Genomic DNA, 20721 nt, shown 5'->3' with positions numbered 1-20721 from the left:
GATGATATCTGAGCATCTCAGGCACCTTAATGAGTTTATCCTCACAGCACCCTTTGAGGTAGGGAAGAATCATTCCCATTTCACAGATGGGGAAACTGAGGCACCAAGAGATTCCTATAAAGTATGAAATATTTAAAGCCAAAGGTGGGGAAAGGAAAGTGGGGGGCACAGGAGGGGGCAGAGGAAGGGAGGGTATGGAGCAGGGATCTAGGGGCACAGAGAGGGAGCTACAGTGAGGGGCTAGCTAGGGGCTGTAGCTGATAAGGCAGTGCGGGTATGCTGAGGTGCGGCTGCCAAGTCTGCCAGTGAGATAAAGTGCCTGGCTAGCAGAGAGTTACAATCCTCACATCCTAGGGGTTTGCTGTGAGCCTCTCACTGACCTCGTCCCAGCAATAGGACTAAAACATTCAGCCCTTTTCTAAGGAGCAGAGCTGGATAACGGATGTGTACATGTGAGGTTCCTAATGACACGAAAGCGTCACACCCTACCAGCCAGCGCACGAGGCATGTGTGGGTGAGCAAGCGCCCCTAAAACACAACGGACCCGAGTGGCATCTGTAGAGGACCTACACACAGTGAGGGCAGCCCCTGGGCTAGGAGCTGTCTTAGAACCTGATCTGGAGCCCACTGAAGTCAAATGGGAACCTTTTCATTGACTTCAATGGCTTTGGAGCAGGCCTCTGAGTTGTGGCACTCTCTGTCACAACCAGGATGTTGATAGTCTGGCCTAGTGGGTAGGACCAGGAGCCAGGCACCCAAGAGTGAGCCAAGATGCAGGTTTATCACTACAGCTAAAAGAAGCAACCACTTCATTGCACAGTCACTTCCTGGGCTTAAATAGGGGGCCTGGACCAGTCAGGAGTCATGAGGGAAACTGTCAGTCCAGTGTTTGCAGGCAGTACTTCCTGAGGTATGTAGCTCTTCAGTCTATGTAGTAATGCTTGCAGCCCTACCATGGCTGCAGGATGGCAGTGCAGAAGCATCCGCTGTTCTGTGGATCCAGGTTCTAGTCCTGTTCCCCCCAGAACCTCCTGATCTCTTAGCTGTCTGTGATATGGGGAACCCTGCTAGACGACTGTGGTGAGTCATCCTGGGGCATTGAAACACCACTTCTCTATCTAGATGCACATTGAGATATCTCATGAGAGAGCAAAGGATCCATGCTCATAAAGTACACATAAGGGACAGACAGCCAAGAAAGTAAATAAAGGGATGGATAGGATAGGAGAGGTATGGTGAATCCTTAAAGCTCAGGGGCTTCATGTTAATTATCATCTTGAGGAGCAAAAATATCAGCCTCCATGTTTATGCCAGTTCACTTCTAAAAAATCCTGCTTAATTGCTCCATTTAGTTCATTAAAGGGTTATCATTCAGGCTGAAGGAAAAACTAAGTCATGTGGGTGGTTCTGGCACCAAGCAGCCCACACAGTCCTCCTCCAACCCATCAATGAACACGTGGGGCAGAAAACGGATGTGATTCCCCCCTCTGTATTTTGTAGCATGCTTTCATGCAATAGGAGTGTGTGAATTCTGTGCTTGTGATCCTGGGCAACTCACAGAGAAGGCCAAAGACAGGTATGGTGCAGGCCGCCACCATGCAGAATTGCTCACTCTGCTTTGCAAATGCAGCTCAACTCTGAGCTCCGGCACTTCTGCTCTCCTAGCCCTGAGCCCTCCTTGTGCAGCTTTGCCAAGACCGCTTAGTCCAAACCTGCAAACCCCTGCCTTGGTTTCCATGCATGTCTTTCTTTGATGCATAAGAGGTGCCATATATTCCTAGCAGATTAATTGTCAAATGAATCATAGAATCATAGAATCTCAGGGTTGGAAGGGACTTCAGGAGGTTCACCAATCCAACCCCCTGCTCAAAGCAGGACCAACCCCAACTAAATCATCCCAGCCAGGCAGGGCCGGCTCTACAGTTTTTGCCACCCCAAGCAGTGAAAAAAACTGCCGCCGTGGATGGCAAAGGGGAGAAGCTCCTGCCGAACTGCCGCGGCGGCCAGTGGGACTGAGGAGCTGCCGCCGAATTGCCACCACCCCGGAAACTCTGCCGCCCCTTTCTAACCGCCGCCCCAAGCACCTGCTTGGAACGCTGGTGCCTGGAGCCGGCCCTGCAGCCAGGGCTGTGTCAAGCCGGGCCTTAAAAGCCTCTAAGGATGGAGATTCCACCACCTCCCTAGGGAACCCATTCCAGGGCTGAGGGTGCAATCCATCCCATCCCCCAGATCATTAATGAAGATGTTGCACAAAACCGACCCCAGGACCAACCCCTGGGGCACTCCTCTTGATACTGGCTGCCAACTGGACATGGAGCCGTTGATCACTCCCCGTCGAGCCCGACGATCTAGCCAGCTTTCTATCCACCTTATTGTCCATTCATCCAATCCATACGTCTTTAACTTGCTGGCAAGAATACTGTGGGAGACCGTATCAAAACCTTTACTAAAGTCAAGGTATATCACGTCCACTGCTTTCCCCTCATCCACAGAGCCAGTTATCTCATCATAGAAGGCAATCAGGTTGGTCAGGCATGACTTGCCCTTGGTGAATCCGTGCTGACTGTTCCTGATCACTTTCCTCTCCTCCAAGTGCTTCAAAATGGATTCCTTGAGGACCTGCTGCATGATTATTTCAGGAACTGAGGTGAGGCTGACTGACCTGTAGTTCCCCTGATTCTCCTTCTTCCCTTTTTTAAAGATGAACACATGTTTAAGATGTTCTGCAAAACCAGGGGACATTGTTTTAAAAAACAGAAATGAAATAAAAGGGATGGTTTTGATTCTGGATTCTGCAAAACTGCCTTGGTTGATTGTGAGTTGATTGGCTGTGAGGGATAGTTTGGACTACAGTACTGTTTTCATCTGAACTTCCAAAGTGTGGGGGTATGTTTCATAGAAGTAGTTTCAGCGTGGACCTACATTGCCTACCATACCCACCCTCTTCGCAGAGAATGAGAACTGGCTAAGAAACGGTTAAGGAAAGGATGTCAGCACTTGTGCAGCTGGGTCATTAACAACCTGATATAAGGGAGGTGAGAGCACCACTCCCTTGGAGTGAGGAGGTGGGTTTAGAATGGATCAGTCTTCAGGGAAGGAGGTTTAGGCAGGAGGGTTCCTGTATATTTTTGGTGGAGGTATTTGGTGTGTTAATGAATCAGGTGTAGGAGGGGCAACTTTGGAATGGGGTGAGGAGCTAGCAGTTACTGACAGGGACAATCTCAGTGAAGAAGCCAGCTACCTGCAGTAATGGATAAAAGTGCTAACGTTTCCCCAAATGAGCGGAAATGGGAACCTAATTGCATGGCAAGGGAGCCATCTGTCCTGAGAACTGTCAGCCAGCCTCTATGTTTAAATACAAGCTTTGTAGCCTGAGAGAATGAGTGTGTGTATATATATAAATGGCCTGAAGCTGTTGCCTTTTATAAATACAGTGAGTGTTGAACATGTGTTGATAGGGAGGCTGTATTCATACAGTAGGAAAGTATCTGGGATCAGCAGATACTCTAATGTGACTGCTCGAGGTAGGGGCTGAATTGTATAGCTCTATTACCCCACTAAACAATTGACTTGGGCTTTGACAATTAAGGACCTGGCCCTGATTGCATCTTGCCACCTGAAGTTTATAGAAACATTGATAGGCCCTGGTCACTCTAAAACTCTTTGTGACAGCTTGGGCTCTTTTCCCCCAGGCAAAACCTCCCTTGGTGTGGAACCCAGGTACAAAATGATGGTCTTCCGACAGTGTTAAAATATGGCTTGGACTTGCAGTGCAGTCAGGACTAGGCCAGGTGCCCAAATCAAGCTGCTACAGTCCTGCAAAGTCCAAGACTGTTGCAGAATCTGGAGTCAGAATTACAACATAGTTTGTTTCCCATGGGCAGGTCTGCCACAAGATTAAACCACGCTGGGGCAGAGGGAATGTATTGTAAGCAGGTCCCTGCAATGCTAACAGAGGAATTTTCCAAAGCACCTTGTAGCAACCTGCATGGAACTGATGAGGAGAAGCACAGATTGCAGAAAGGAAGAGTTTGCAGGAGGCATGAGGGACTCGTACACTGGTGGCTTGAATGCCATGTGCAGTTGCAGCTTCTCTGTGAATAAGTTCCCTTAATGAAGAGCCAGTTTAGTTTCACAAGCAGGGAGTCCTTTCATGGTATTCCCGGGGACATGGAACACCCCTAATGGAGTCAAGCCTTCCCTTGGCTTCCGACAGGAGTTCAGGACCTCCCAATGAACTCAATGACAGTACTCCCCTGACATCAATAGCAGGACTGGGCCCTACAGCCAACATGCGCACACCTGGATATGGAATACTAGGCATTTGAATCCATGCATGAATCTGATGACTGACTTTTAGAGGTACGAGGCATCCTTAACTCCTCCTGAAGACAGGTGGGAGCTACAGGTGCTCCGCATCTCTGAAAACCGGCCCAGGTTACTTAGGCCCCTTTGTATTTTGTTAACTTCTTTCTCCTGTCCCTCTTTCTGACTTACTGTGAAGCGAGGGCTGGAGCAGATAGCTCCAGAAAAGGCTCGATTGAGTTCCAGAATCAGAAAATAGCACATCATCCTCGAAGCAATGTTTCTGTTCAGACCATCCACTCAGATTCTCAGCAGGAATAGTCAGGACACTTTTCACTGAGACCCCTGGCAGCAGCACTGTGCAACCCAGTTATGTCAAGTCTCTCTCCTCCCTAAGGAAATTTTCCCAGATTGAGACACCATCAGGGCTTAGCTGTGGAATGATACAGGATAGGCTCAGCATCCCCAGGTGAGCGACGTGTGAGTGAAACCCTCTGCTCTGATAGGCCATTGCTTTTCTTTAAAAAGAAATCTTGGGTGTGCAACAAATGTTCACTTTGAAAGACAGCTAGCAGTATCTGTAAGAGGAAGGAGAAGGGTTGGGTAACATTCTTGTGTAGGCCATCCTCCTGGGCTGACGTTGGGGATTGAAACACTGACGTCCAAAGCTCAGATCATTAGTTGCTACAGCTTGAGCCAAAACCCCAGGCTCTGTAATAGACTCAAATTCACTATAGATTGGCCATGCGGTGGGGGGCAGGGGAGACGTCTAATACACGGTGAGCAATGGATTACACTTGGCTTCGCAGCTCTGAGTCCTCTGACAGTGATGCAGAGGGTGCCACAGATTGGTGGTTCGTTATAGATCCTTTTCCGTAAAGATGACTAGTTCATATCTAGCCTACTTAAAGAGTGACCAAAATATAGAACTAGTAGTTGAGAGTACGTGAAATAAACCAGTCTTGTGGCCGGGTCATGGCAAATACCATTGCAGTGATTACCCTAGCTGGCTGTCTCAGCACAGAGGTAGACTGGACGGGTGTAGAGATTGAATAGTCCTGTCACTCCTAGGGCATGGAAAGGGTCCTCTGATGATGCAGTCTGGGACTGTTTGCAATGCCATTGTTCATATTATGACTGGTCGGTACAAAGCTTCAGTCTCAGGGATTCTCAGTTAACCACTAAAATTCATTTGGGGGCGGGAGGGGGTTCCTTCAAGAAAAACTTCCATTGCTTTAATTTAATATTCATTGTCTGAAATACCTCCTTGGAATTGCTTTATCTCACCAACCTCATCCCCCTCCACCTTCATATTGTCTTATTCCCTCTGTTTCTGGTGGGTCTTGGAATGAACATGATGGGTTTATTTACTTTCTTTTTTTTGCACCAGCCTCAGGAATTCAGATTTGTTCGCAGCATGCCAGAGAATTTTGTTTTCCAGTAATAACTTGTGCTGTAATTGTGAACTTCCTATTACAACAGAGATCTCTCTAACAGCGTCCCAGAGTCACATTGGAGAATATGCTATGTGGTGGTATGGTATAAAACGGCTTTTGTTTAGGGCTCCTTCGTATCTTTGCCCTGCATTTTCCATAATCCCCTGAAATGACCAGAGATTAGCAAAGTGCGGGTGGGGGAATTAAGAGTGAGACCTCCCTCCTGGGTTACATTCCTTTCCACTCCTGACCCCCTTTTTCTGGACAAGATCTGAATGGGAAGATTGAAGGAGACCCACTGTAATGGCGCATGCACCGGAGAGAGATCAGAGGTGTTGGGAACAATCCTCTTTTTAAAAACTAGCTCACAAATGAAAAATGGTTAATGGCAGAAAGTCACCCACTTCCCGCCATCCTTACACACATGCTCATGTACACACCCAGTAAGCCTTGGGCCTATCTATCTTTCATGAGGGAGCACCGGCAATTTCCCACCCAAAACAACCAAAGGACAGCAGGGGGAGGGGGTCTGTGATGCTCTTTCTTTCTTTGTTCACAGTGCCTGGGCTGGCTGCTTTGATTCCTGTCTCCGAGAGTCATCTGATTGCCGTGATTAAAACAGGGAGGGGAGTTTACTTAGAACTGCTTCTGCCAGACCCTGCGGGGTGATGGTTTTAAAGCCAATGGGATGGAGCCAAAGAGGAGATCAAAGCAACCCCACCAGGCTTAAAGCAACCGTGGCCTCCAGATGCTGCTTGTTTTATCAATGCAGGGGTTGTGCCCTCAGACCTTGAGCCACAGCCCCTGGGATGGAATTGCCCCCCAATCCCACCCACCCATATTCACATCTATCTCCAAACCAGAGATCATTCCTCCAGTCCTGCTTCTCCCTTCTCTGGCTGCCTTCTTCTCCATGGCTGCTGCTTGGTGTTTCACAGAATAACGCTCCCACACCTCCAGGCAGCACCGAGAGGCTGGAGATCGTCTTGGGGCTTAGTGAGGGTGCTCAGCCCCTCTTAGAGGCACACAGCACGCTGTAATTCCACTTTAAGGGCCTGATCCTGCCAAGTTTTATTTAACATTAAAAACAAGCCCTAAGGCTTAGTGTTCCTGTGCCCTAGCAAGCACTGAGCATCCTCCATTCTCACTGACTCCACAAGCTTCTCTGGGAGGGGCGAGCCCTCCCACCTTGCAGGCTCCGTTCATCTCATTAATCTATTTAGTAATTCTGCTCAGCTGTTCTTTAGGGAGAACTGCTTTGCATCCGAAATGGCAATAACAGGGTTTTTTATTCCCACTCAGTTCATGGGTGCCCAATTTGGTTCTGTGTTTGCACAGCTGCCAGTACAATGGGGTCCAGACCCAGGACTGGGGATCCCATAGTAGAAACACTAATAATCATTCATAGAATCCATAATAATTCATAAAAGCTCCATTGGCAGGAGAATGGCCAGAGATGCAGAACCAGCGGGCTCCCCATCCACGCTGACCATATCCCCTTTCTGGCCAACACAGCCCATTTATAGTGTGGCAACAGCCCCTTCGGGCTTGCCTTCTCCAGATAACTAAGAAGGTGGATGCTTTGTGCAGCCACAGCCTGATCCCACACACAGCAGATGTTCTCACACCAGGGAAGTTTGCCAAGGTTAATACCGGCATAATCTACCATAGATCCCTCGTGAATCTGGCCCTGTGATGTAGGATTCCTCCATCATCTTGATTTTCTCTACACGTTATTCATCTGGGAAAAAATGTTTTTGGGCTAAAATGTCCCAGTACAAGAGAGCTTTTTGGATGGGATGGTGCTGTGCTACCCCTGCAGGAGGCAGGAACGTCTCCCAGAGTGGGATGCCATCGCTCACAGATTCAATGACACTGTTGTAATAATTGGGCCTAGAAATCTACCCGAATCGTGAGCTCCACTGTCAAAAGTATGTGAAAGTTCACACGATGTCACAATAACCTATAATAACAAATGTGGATGGGAAAAGGTACAAGAGGGAGACAGACTGAATTAGTTGGAACAAAAAGGCCTAGTGATTTAACTCAAAGAGTGTGTTGTGATCATGCTTGGTAAACAAGAGAATGTGGGACCTGGAATTCATGAACCAAAATTAGTGTGCTGGATATTAGGCCTAATTGGTGGACAAAATGATGAGGGGATGGGCTATTCTATCCATCATGCCCTTTGTTGGTCCTTAAAGAAAGAGACTTTGGGGAGAAAAATTGGCTCCTGGAGTGAGCTTTGGTCATGGTTGCCACCTTCACCCCCACCGTCACCTGGGATCCTCGACCTTCTTTGTCCTAATCCTGAGAGATGTCTGGACCAGACCAGGCTAGAAAGAGGGCCTCAAGTGCCATTTCCAGCTGGCCCCAGCTGAGTTCCAGACACCACCTGGTATAAAACCGAATCATACTTTAACAACAAGGCAATAGTAACAGGTCCAGCCCATCTCAACTAACTTTGTTTCTCTTCCCCCAAAGCACAGCTATCACCATCTTTGATACCACCTAAGGGACTGTCAGACAAGGGGCTTTCCTTCTAAAAACTCTCTCCAGCTAAAGGGCGAGGGAACAAGGGATGTTTTTACAATGAAAGCCTGACTTAATAGTTTACATTTCAAAGGTTTTCACTGTTTTTCCTTATCTTTAATAAAAGGTTAAAAGGATTGTTAATGGTGTGTTTGCCATGGTGCCAAGCAGGCTGAGGTCTGTGTATCCCAAACCCTGGAGCTTGTTTAACAGTGTTTAATGTCGGGCAATGACTGGGTTATGTTGACACCTTTAGCCCATACATTCTCTCTCCATTAATACGCCACCGCCAGCCATCTGGGTGCACCGTACACCCACCCTCTCTTGGGAGCTTGGCTTGGAGGCATCCTTCCACTCTGGAGTTCCATGCACAGATTGGCCACTGGATCTGGCCCTTCACCTGAGCTACCTTATCCATCCCTGGCAGCAAGGAGGTTTAGCAAACAGCCTGTACTACCCTCTCTAGCCTTTCATCATACTCAAAATACGTTAACAACTTCACAGCCACCTTGGAACTTCACTATGTGGCAGACCACCATCATCTGGATAGAGCCCACATCCTCCTGCTCCCCAAAGCACAGGCGTCTGCTGTTTGAATTAAAGGAGAATCTCAGTTAGGTCTGACACACAGCTAATCAGTGCTGATCCCGTCCTGTAGTGGGCAGTAGTACGCATATATGCTAGCCAGTGCAATCAATCAGAAGAGCCCGAACTGATTGGCTGGGGTGGGAATTACAGCAGTGTTTCAGAATGTAGGCGTGAGTGATGTAGACGCCTTGCTGATCGGCTTGGGATGTTTGCTTTCCTGTTCACACTGAGTCAATCCCTGGTCCTTTCCTGTCTTGTGTCTCCGCTTTCTGTCCTTGCAGGTCGGTTCCGTTCTCAGTCTTTGCGAAGAGCAGTGCTCCTGATCCTCTTGTGAAATCTCATGGTTATGGATCACACCTCTTTTTGTTGCAATGTTACCCTTGCCTTGACCTCTGTCTGAGCTGTCTCCTTACACGCAGCAGCTCTCCTGGGGCTCAGTGAGTCATCCCAGATCACAGGCCTTCCGACTCTTTGCTGGGCCCAACCGTATGCATCCAAGAAAGCATTTCTACCCAGTGGGGAATGATTCACACAGGAGTGGCTCAACTGTTCCTGCCTGAGGCAAGCAGGAAGGGTGCAGGGTGCAAGAAGAAGAGGAATTTGGATGCTGGATGAGTATCTCGGCTGGGGTGGAAAACCCCGTCCACAAGGACAGGGGGCGAGAGAGCGGGGGAAGAGGCCCCTCCTGTGGTGCTAAGGCACTGGCTTACTTTACAATGGAATACACAGCCCTCCAGGCACTTGCTGGTTTATTTAAAACAACCAGTAAAGATCTCCAGGGGACTACCTCCTGTACATCCCTTGGCCACCTCAGCCATTTCCTGGTAGCAGCCTGTGTATGGAACACAGAACATTTGTGCTCACTAGACTGCGCTGGCTACTAGTTGGTCTTCAGGTATCGATTTGGCTCTCTAAAGCTTCATATGGTTTGGACCCTCTCCCTCTGCGAGATCATCTCTCCGGGCTCCAGCCGGACAGCTGGGATGCTCTCCCAAATAGTCCCCTGAACTGAACTCCACAGCTAGAGGCATGACGTTTTCAGAGGAGCTCAGCTTTAAGATTCATCTCCTTCGCTTGTCTGACGAAACTGGAGTTTGTTGATCTCAGGCCTCGCAGCCTGGTCTCATCTACCTCCTCAGGCTGCTTCTTGTAAAGTGGATGGGGAGGCGGCCTTGCATGTATCCTCGGGGTATGGGATTCCATTCTAAGCCAGCTTTTATCGGTTGTGTTCTCTAGCGTGTGGTGGTTGTAATTTGCTGTAAACAGGCCCTGAAATGGAGATGGGTGCCTCCTTTTCTGAACCTTCGTAATGACTACATGTGGTGGCAATTATATCCTGGCTAAAGGAAAGAAGGCTTTTAAGGTAAGACAGTGCTGCTGCATTCTTACTTCTGGGGTAAATGTCAAGAAGGCCAGTAGTGTAAGCATAGCAACCTTGATAGGGTGCCATTAAGTCTAAAGGATAATTTAGGTTGGAGCTGGAGGCAGGGAAAGGCAGCTGCAGGAACCTACATTAGAGAGACAAGGTGGGTGAGGTCATATCTTTTATTGGACCAACTTCTAAAAGAGGTGACCTCACCCGCCTTGTCTCTCTAATATCCTGGGACCAACACGGCTACAACAACATGGAAACTACCTTTGGCATTTTTTCATTTTTCTGCAATGTGTTAATAAAAGTTTGGTTTAGCCATTCCTGTGAAGAACAAGCTGTTGGCACCTTTTGTTTCCCACTGTCATGGGAGGTGCAGCGTTCTCACTGACTTTTTGCCATATGCGTTGCATGTATTGCTTTCCATTTTTGGACTGGTATCCTCACGTGAACAGTACAGGTGAGACTCAGCGCAGGACTGGCAGCCCTGGAAGTTGGAATGCAAAAGCAATCAACAGAGAGAGGCCAGGTGCACATATCCAGGCATTATGAAACGCAAAAAACTAGCATAGAATCATAGGACTGGCAGAGAACTCGAGAGGTCATCTAGTCCAGTCCCCTGCACTCATGGCAGGACTAAGTATTATCTAGACCGTCCCTGACAGGTGTTTGTCTAACCGGCTCTTCAAAAATCTCCAGTGACGGAGATTCAACAACCTCCCTAGGCAATTTATTCCAGTGCTTAATCACCCTGACAGTTATGAATTTTTTCCTAATGTCCAACCTAAACTGCCCTTGCTGCAATTTAAGCCCATTGCTTCTTGTCCTGTCCTCAGAGGTTAAGGGAACATTTCTTCTCCCTCTTCCATGTAACAACCTTTTATCTACATCCCAGTTACAACATTGCAGTAGTGAGTGCTCTAAACCCGACAGTTCCAAACGCCTTTGAGTCACATCTACTGGTGACATGTTTTGAAATTGGCACAGAGACTCAAATGTGACCACCTAAATACTGTCCCCAGGTCTCCTGGCTGGACACCCAAATCAGCACTGAGGCCAAGCAGTGTCACCTACATTTGATAATTGGGCCCATTGGTGTTCAAGGGCTAGCTCAAGAGGTGAAGACACAGGACTGGGTCTAAGATCATTATCTCTGGGGTTAAGGCAGAGATTTGCAGGTCATCTTGGGAGGGTATTTTTGGCACAAGGGCTTCAGGACTCCTCATAAAAATGCAGCTGATGTAAAATTCAACCCCCCTGGCACAGAAACCAACAGACCTAAGAGGGTAATTTCATGAAAAGTGTCGATTTACAAACAGTACATCTAATAGCTTCTTATATTTTGAGCGGGATCTTGCTCATTAATTATAAGGCTGTGGAAAGAAAAGTCTTGCTGGAGGGTGAGAGGAAGAAATCGGGTGGTTTCATGCAATGCTCTTGTGCTTCTGGAGCGCTGGGCTCAAAATGTGTGGCCTCAGGTATGAGCCATGTGAGCACGCTGGTCTTCAGTGAACTCCTTAGGTGCCATGCTGCAGTATAAAGTGAAATCGGAGGTAGCCCCAACCAGGGGCTGCCCATTAGAGTGGGGGTGCATCCCTGGAGCTGTGTTTGGGGAGCCGAGATAGCACTGATCTGCTCTGAGTCCGTGATCTCGGTCCCTCCTCTTCGCACGTGCTCCGGATTCGCTGAACTTACCTACAATGACTGACACACAAGCTCAGTGGAATGAAAGTCCCAGTGTTCAGTGGGGCAGCTGCTGCTCCACTCCACAGCCTGGCTTCATGTTTCTTGCTGGGGGGGAGCCCGGGCATGTTACTACAGTTCTGCCCTTACCACACACAAAATTAACACTTGCAAAATGAGGCAGGCAGAGCAAACCTCAGGACAAACCAGGACTCGTTCATATGGGGGAGCAGGAAAGGGCAGGAAACAGGACTGGGGTGAGGGCTGCATCGAGTGACTGGTCCACCCGACGTGGGCAAGCAGGGCCTGTCGCTGGCACCTGGCTTTTCCCCTCCTGTCCCATCTCCCTTGAATGGTGATCAAGAACACAGGAATCACTTGCAAGATTATTTTTAATTTCATACCAGGGCAAGTTGGGGGAAAGGGTGTTAAAAGAACCACAAGGGACCTAGGGGCCTTGCCCCTGGATGCTGATATATACACTCCTCCTTAGGAACGCCTCCAAAGGAGGTTGCTTATGCGGTTGCCACCCAGGATGCAGCATGTTGTTTCTCAGATGTCTAAAGACTTATCTGAGGAATGCTGTGCAGCAGTGAGGTCCCCAGTTTCCCCTTCTCTGTGTTTTAACAATTTCGGGGTCCCATTCCACCTGGGGTCTCATGCCCCTATGCACGTGCCAGGAAAACTCTGGCCGGGGAGGGAGCCGGGGCCTCTGAATCCAAAGAAGAAGGATTTTGCTAGCCCTCTGGGTATTCCAGGGCAGAGCCTCAGGTGCAAAGGGCACTTCCTGTATGTTGAGGTGTATATACGCCCTCTTATTCAGCAATGGTAAAGTCCTCATGCATTCCCAGCCCCGTACAAATTACTTCAGCTCCCTGTCTCTGGTTGGCATGATGCCCCTCCCCTCCCCAGGCTTCAGAGCCTGAGCTCCAGTCTGAGCTGGTTTGAAAGCTCTGTCTACACGGTTATTTTTAGAGATCCTCAGTAGGTCAAGTTTCAGAGTAACAGCCGTGTTAGTCTGTATTCGCAAAAAGAAAAGGAGTACTTGTGGCACCTTAGAGACTAACTAAATAAATTGGTTAGTCTCTAAGGTGCCACAAGTACTCCTTTTCTTTTTTCAGTAGGTCAAGTTGGTCAACTGGGGCTGGGAGGCTCGCTCCGGCTCGGTCCAAAATGCTGTGTAGACAGACCTACTCCAAAGCACTACCTCAGTGCAAATCAGTAAGAATAGCCATAAAAATAACAACATGTACTAACTGTCCTAGTGAGCCTAAGTATGTGGATTTATTAATAACAGATTTAATACAGGCTATAATAAATCAGGTGACTTCTTCACAAGAAGTTCATGTGGAGGATGCCAAGAGGTTCTGGGTAAGGGTATTTTGATAACTATGTCACCGCTAAGCAATCGTAATTGGCTGGTTGGGGAGGTTTGCTTCTCTTCTGATGGAATATTCCATGACGCCTCGGGGGCCATTCCCTCGCAAACGTATAATTTTTAAAAAATGCAAAGCAAATTGGTTCTGCAAAGAGACTAAAAATTGGGACCGTCTGTGTGAGCAATTAAGACAGGCCAAGGGCTGTGCTTCACTCTGCAGATGGCACCCCTTGGGGTGAGATTCACCCATGCAGAGAGACAGCACAAGATCTAGGTACCATTCACATCCCTTTTAAACCCTTCTTTCTTTCACCTACCTAGGGGAGTAATTTCTGCTTCAGCTGAGGAGATGGTCTTGTTGCTGGCAAACCGCTTGGATATTCCAAGTGCCGGAGTCAATCAGAGTGAAGGAATCTGAATATTCATAGTAGAGTGACTGAGAAATAATCATTGAGTGATTATAGGAAGCTCTGCATTCTGATTGGCCTTTGATGGGGGTCATGTGGGTACCTAGCTAGATGTCTGTTATCTGATAACAGGTGTCAGCGAAAGTAGACACAGAGATTTACCTACGGTTCAGATATTGTTGTGAAATAATCCAACAGCCATCTTGCAGATCAGACACAAGCAGTGTGCAGAGAATTGTGCAACGGCGTAAAGTAACTATACATATACACATCAGTCACTAAGGATCCCACTCCAGCCCAATTCTGCGTGACACACCACATAGCGTGCGCTGCCTTGACCAGAAGCTTTCATTTCCAGTTCATGTTCTTAGCTTCTAGACATCAGGGGACCGACTCTGGGCCCTGTCCCTTTGCACTGCTCTGATGGCAAAAAGGAGACAGAGAGGTGCCTTCACAGGGCAAGTGGAGATTCCCTCCATGCAGGGGATATCCTGGGTGGACTAAAGCTGGTGTAGCTGCCTCTATACCTCCTGCTCCCTCTTCCTCCTAACTCCAAGATAGGGAGCGCTTGGGATGGACATGAGGCAGGCGGGGGCATGTGTGTGGCATGCTGCACTCATGCAATCTCCAACTGGTCAAATGGTCCCTAGGGGATCAGTCTTGTCAGCATAATTTAGAGCTACCCATAGGCTTCTCTATTTTATGCTGAGGGCCAGTTTGTCCCCTGACTGGCTCCAGGCTTGTGGGGAACTCAGATGAGTCTAAGAATCGCTCCCCCCTTCACTCCCCAACCTTGGGATCCTGCAGTGAGCACAACTTGGCTGGATCTGGGTACCAGGCCCTACAATATCCTGTCTTTCATTAACTTATTATAAAGAACTTTAATTGTAAGTCCTGTGTTTTGGAACTTTCTACTTAATATATCATTTTCGTCTGGCTTCCCGGATGGGTCAAGTGATGACTAGTCCTTAAACAGGCCTATACACAGTATTCACATTGCTAATATTGATCTTATTACTCGATAAACTAAGAAATAGAATTTATTTTAGAAGTTATTGTGTGCTCATCCAACAGTCTCATGGTGTACAATAAATAAAGTCACAATGTTAACAATGTACGGTATCCTTGACCAAGTAGGAAAGTATGAGGCAAAACTTTGCAGACCGTCAGCAGTTCTAAGGATTTTCTTCTGCAAGAACAAAGCTATATGTTAATGGGACAAATTATAAAGGGATTAGGAACAAGTGCAGTTTTGCTATAAAATGCCATCTGACAGGTAGGCCTAAATATAATAGGAGTTAGTCTTTTTTCTTGTGCGCCTTATACACAGTAACATGTAGGTACAGGATAAACCCTAGCACCAGATAAGAAGACCTATTATGAAGCTATAAAAACCTGAAGAGTTTCTCTCCAAATGATCCGTGTGCTTTAAAATCAAAGCATCACTCAGACACTGACCTTCATGGCTTTTTGAACCGAGGGAGAACTGGGTGCTGTGGAACTGACTGGGAAAGAAATCCCACGGCCCAGGAGGAGCTACAAATATGGAATATATTTTGGAATGCAATTACACATCAGGGGCCTGAATCTCAGTTATGCTAAGGGCCCTTTAAGCCATTGTGGAAACATCAAAGGGCCTAAAGTGGATGGAAATAGCCTCCTGAGATTATCCACTGCATAGGGGGCCTCTGTTGCCAATATAGACTTGGTGTAAGGGCCCAGTTCTCAGTATAAGGGATGAACAAGGGGCCTGTCCAAAGTACACTGAGCTATGACTACTATCTTCTTCCCAAGACCCCACAGGGAAATATAGGAAGCAGAATTAGAGCAGCTTTGAGGCTGCTATAATTTACATTAGTGTCATGGGTCCAGAATACAGGGAGCACAAAGGTGACTTAAAGCCCCCTTCCTCCCACCACCACTGCTGCAAGGAAAGGACAAAGTGAGCATCAGGCCCCAGCTCCTAAATAAATGCATGATAGAGACCGGGCCTGCGTTGTTAATGGAGCGGCCAGACCAAGTGGCCTAAAGCACAGCAAGGCCCTTTATAGCGGTTCCCATGCTGGTGACTTAAATTGCACAAAATGGGGGTAAATGCTCAGATTTTGGCTGAACTTGTTAATTTTCTGTTGGATGCGTGTACATGCAAACCACACACACAGTTCCCAAAGCACAGAACAGAAATATTTGCAATGCAGCTGCAGCTTCCAAGTTTTGGAATTCTGGTTCCTTTTTATTTTTTGTCAGAATGGGAGAGTATGGATAGTATAGCAAGCTCCGCTAGATCTAATTGATCTCTGCCCTCCAAATGCCTGAGATCATTCAGGAGAGGAAAAAAGCCTCTTATCTGATTGCTAGCCGCAGTGAAAGGGCCCTCTATATTGCCTTTGTGTTTGTAAATTCCAAGGTATTTCACTTCTCGCTCACCACAGAAACCACAAAAGTCTCCTGGAGAACACGTAAACAACCAGATGTACAGAGGACAACAAAGCTCACTCTCACATGGACGGTAACAGGCCTAGGCATACCCATGTCATTCAGAACATGGATAGACAATGGGCATGCAAGAATGTCGGTGTGACTGACAAAAATCCCACGAGCACCGGCGTGCATGTTCATACTCAAACATGTTTACCCAAATCTTCATACATAAAATGGCTTGTTCCTCATGCACGTTTATGCACGTGACGGTCACAGTAGAAATAGTGTAATGGCACAGCACCACCAGGTGGTGCTATTACACACAAACGGCTACATTCTCTTTCTTCTCATGCGAGCAAGTTTTGACTCTTAGGAAGACATGGTGTGTTGGTGTTCGTTTAGGGTTATGTAAGGTTTTGATGCAGCGGTAGCTTCAGGAGAGAGGGAGCAGCAGGAGAGTTTGCTCTCTGCCATGGGCTCTGATTGGAGTCGATTTGTGAGGCAGAGTGAATCCCTGGGAACTGGGCACTGGAATTGGGCTGAGATTCCTGGAAGAAGGCATTGCCCTGCATGCTATTTGACCATCTCATTTCAGGATTTCAGGATTGGGGTAGTGTGTGTAATAAAGCCAATCACACTTAGACTCTGCATCCTGATTTCTCCTCCACGAGGACACTGACATTTGCTGCCACTCAGCAGAGGGCTGACACTGGTGTTGGAAGAAAGGGCAGGTGTGTGTGTGTATATTTGTGTACATATATAATAGATATGTGTCAAGCTGGCTTCATATAAGGCTCATGAGGGAATAAATATAGGTTTTTGCAGTTATCTATGTGTGCATAAAGACACCTATCATGACACAGTATGAACATGACTAAGGACGTTTGTGCTAACACACACGAGTAAGGTTATGTGTGATTATACACTCTTGTAAACATGTCTTCGGAGACAAACCCAGGTACAGGGACAAATGGCTGCAGGTGTGGAGAGCCATATAAACACACAAATAGAGAATCACATCCCTAGAGAGCTGTTCAACCCAAGTCCTGGTTTGTTGAGGTTTTCTATGGATGTTTAATGTCTTTGGGGTAATAATTAGAACTCTGTTTGGATGGTATTGATCTCGGTTTTACACTAGTCTGAAAAATCTTTAAGCAGTTGGCAATTTGTGGCTAATGTGGGTGTCAAGAATGAGTGAACAAATCCGCATAGGAACAAAGAGATGATGCCACACAGCTCTAGATGCAGGTTGTCTTAGGCCCCCAGCTAAAGAGAGGCTGGTAGGGAGAGATAATAATATGTTACTTTCCACTTATAAAGTCCTTTTCATACAAGGATCTCAAAGCACTTGATAACTAGAAATGAGTTAAGCCCTGTCATGGTTCCTCCCCCACTCTGAACTCTAGGGTACAGATGTGGGGACCTGCATGAAAAACCTCCTAAGCTTATCTTTACCAGCTTAGGTCAAAACTTCCCCAAGGTACAAAATATTACACCTTGGACTGGCCGCTACCACCACCAAACTAATACTGGTTACTGGGGAAGAGCTGTTTGGACGCGTCCTTCCCCCCAAAATACTTCCCAAAACCTTGCACCCCACTTCCTGGACAAGGTTTGGTAAAAAGCCTCACCAATTTGCCTAGGTGACTACAGACCCAGACCCTTGGATCTTAAGAACACTGAACAATCCTCCCAACACTTGCACCCCCCCTTTCCTGGGAAATGTTGGATAAAAAGCCTCACCAATTTGCATAGGTGACCACAGACCCAAACCCTTGGATCTGAGAACAATGAAAAAGCATTCAGTGTTTTACAAGAAGACTTTTAATAAAAAATAGAAGTAAATAGAAATAAAGAAATCCCCCCTGTAAAATCAGGATGGTAGATATCTTACAGGGTAATTAGATTCAAAAACATAGAGAAACCCTCTAGGCAAAACCTTAAGTTACAAAAAAGATACACAGACAGAAATAGTTATTCTATTCAGCACAATTCTTTTCTCAGCCATTTAAAGAAATCATAATCTAACACATACCTAGCTAGATTACTTACTAAAAGTTCTAAGACTCCATTCCTGTTCTGTCCCTGGCCAAGACGACTACAGACAGACCCAGACCCTTTGTTTCTCTCCCTCCTCCCAGCTTTTGAAAGTATCTTGTCTCCTCATTGGTCATTTTGGTCAGGTGCCAGCGAGGTTACCTTTAGCTTCTTAACCCTTTACAGGTGAGAGGAGCTTTCCCCTGGCCAGGAGGGATTTCAAAGGGGTTTACCCTTCCCTTTATATTTATGACAAGCCCCATCCCTTTGAAGTAGGTGGTGTTACCCCATTCTGCAGATGGAGAAACACAGGCACGTCTAACCCTCTGCACAGCTGCAAAGAAACAAAGATGGAGGGGGAGAGAAATGGGATCAGAGGTGGAAGCTGTGTGAAGGGGCAGAGAAGTGAAGCAGAAAGAGGTAGCAGAATGGGGGTAAAAATTGGAGTGTGGGGGAAAGGGGGTAAAAAAACAAAGGGAGGAGGAACAAAGATGGAGAAAGCAGACCCGAGTCTTGACGAGAGAGCTAGGGACAGGGAGAAGAAAGGGAAAGGGTGGAATGAAGAAGAGAAGGTGGCAAGGAAGCAGAGGGTAGAGGAAGAAATCTGTGCAGGAGGCTGAACAAGGAAATGGGAGGAAGGAGTGGGAATGGACCTATTGTCTAACTATGAGAACAAGCCAAAACCAGTGCACCTGTAGCCACCGTTGTTTGCCGCAGCCAAGAAAGTTCTGCTCTGTGGTGCTCTCAAGGGCACCAGTCCTGACCACGCATCTGGGAGCGAGTTTGAGGAATGACTTGCCCGCACAAAGCCCCTGCCTGCTAAGCTCCTCCTGGCAGTAAAGGGGCCTACGTGGAATTGCGGGAGACACCTGTATTCTCTAGCGTGCACGTGACCCTGCCAGCGTGCTCTGACGCCATCCCTCCAGCAAGATCCTTTGGCTAACGTGTGTTCGGGGCTTGGCAGGGCAGGGCAGGTGACCAAGCAGCAGCAAGCAGATGGCTGAGAAACTAACACAACGTGCAGAAGACGTGGCTGCAATGGGATTGAGGCTGAGAAGCCACGTCAAGCTCTTGCCTCGGCAGTTTCTAAATATCACACATGCTGAAACAGGGTGTTTGGTAGGCCAGGCCCAGGGGACAGCAAGGCCTGGTGTGGTCAGAGGGTGGAGTTTGGCTTTTTATATGGCAAACATTTAAAAAGGGGACATGAGTGTGTACTGTCACGAAGAGCCAGATGTTGCATGGCTGGCTCCCTCCGAAGTGGAGCCACTAGGAGTTTTAACGAGAGAAATTAGCACCCGTCAAGCCTGCGTCTTTGTGGTGCTGTTGGCTGGGCAATAAGCAGCAACGCTTGTTTGTGGATTTCGAAGGTCAGAAGGGATGGGCGCAATCATCCAGCCTGATCTTCTGCGCAGTACAGGCTGGAGAACCTCTCTCGAGCTTCTGGCAAAGGAATACAAGTTATGAAAAGAGCGATGCCAACCTCGATTTCTTTGCTTCTCAGGCCTGGACTGAAACAGGTCAGGGGTCTGCAAAACAGTTTTGTCCTAAGCCCATGGTTTTGAGATGCATCCTTGTGGTGAAGGCAGCGGCTTCACAAACCTGGCAGAAGAACAGCCATGTCAGTGGCGACTTAAAAAAATGAAAATACACAAGAAAGTTCCTGAACCCACCTAGCAAGAAATCAAACCTTGAGAATGCAAAGGCCGGGGGAGCTGCTGGGCCAGACCTGTAGAGGAATTGTAGTTGAGGAAGGCTGGTCAGGTGATTAGAGAACCAACACTGGATTTGGGAGACCTGGGTTCAGGCCCATGCTCTGTTACAGATGTCCTGTGTTACCTTGGGCAAGTCACTTAGTGTCTCTGTGCCTCAGTTTCCCATCTGTACAGTGGTGATAATAGCACTGCCCTGCTTGACATGTATGTGTGAGGATAAGTGCATTAAAGATCATGAGGTGCTCAGATATTGTGGTAGCGGGAGACATAAAAGTACCTAAACTGGACAGTTACCAGTATGGTCCCGCCAAGTGGATATGGAGCTGTCATAGTACCTGGCAGCCCTGTGAATACCATGCTCGGACAAGGAAACATGCTGCTTTCTGGCTTCTGTATTGTCATTAGGTCATTTATTGGAGCTCCCCCAATCACACAGCGCTCCCTCCTACATTCAGTTCCGCCCTGCTGAGGACATCTGTGCTGGTTATTGCTACTGATGATTTCCCAAGAATGCCGAGAGTCTGATATTTTAGAGAGTGTAATTTGCCCCTTATCAATGGGAAGTATGGCTGCTCATCTCCGTGGATGGCTGGGAAGGTAAATGGAGGCATGAGGATCCTGGGTAGCTTTCTTCCCCAAGGTCAGGAGAATGTCAAGCAATTGGAAATAAGCCAAAACCAGAGGGAGATTTTGATTTCTGCAAGTCCCCATCGGTTAGATTAGTATTTTGCCAAATCCGAACCGGAGTGTTGTTGGAATCTAGGTTCCACTGTGAATAAATGGTTCTGGTTCTGGTGTCAGCCCGTCTCCAATCCCTGTAAGTTCTCTGCAACAAATCCTGCCACTTTTT

The sequence above is a fragment of the Lepidochelys kempii genome, chromosome 8 (assembly GCF_965140265.1).
Source record: "Lepidochelys kempii isolate rLepKem1 chromosome 8, rLepKem1.hap2, whole genome shotgun sequence".
NCBI classification, from domain to species: Eukaryota; Metazoa; Chordata; order Testudines; family Cheloniidae; genus Lepidochelys; species Lepidochelys kempii.
This window is presented reverse-complemented; position numbering follows the sequence as displayed.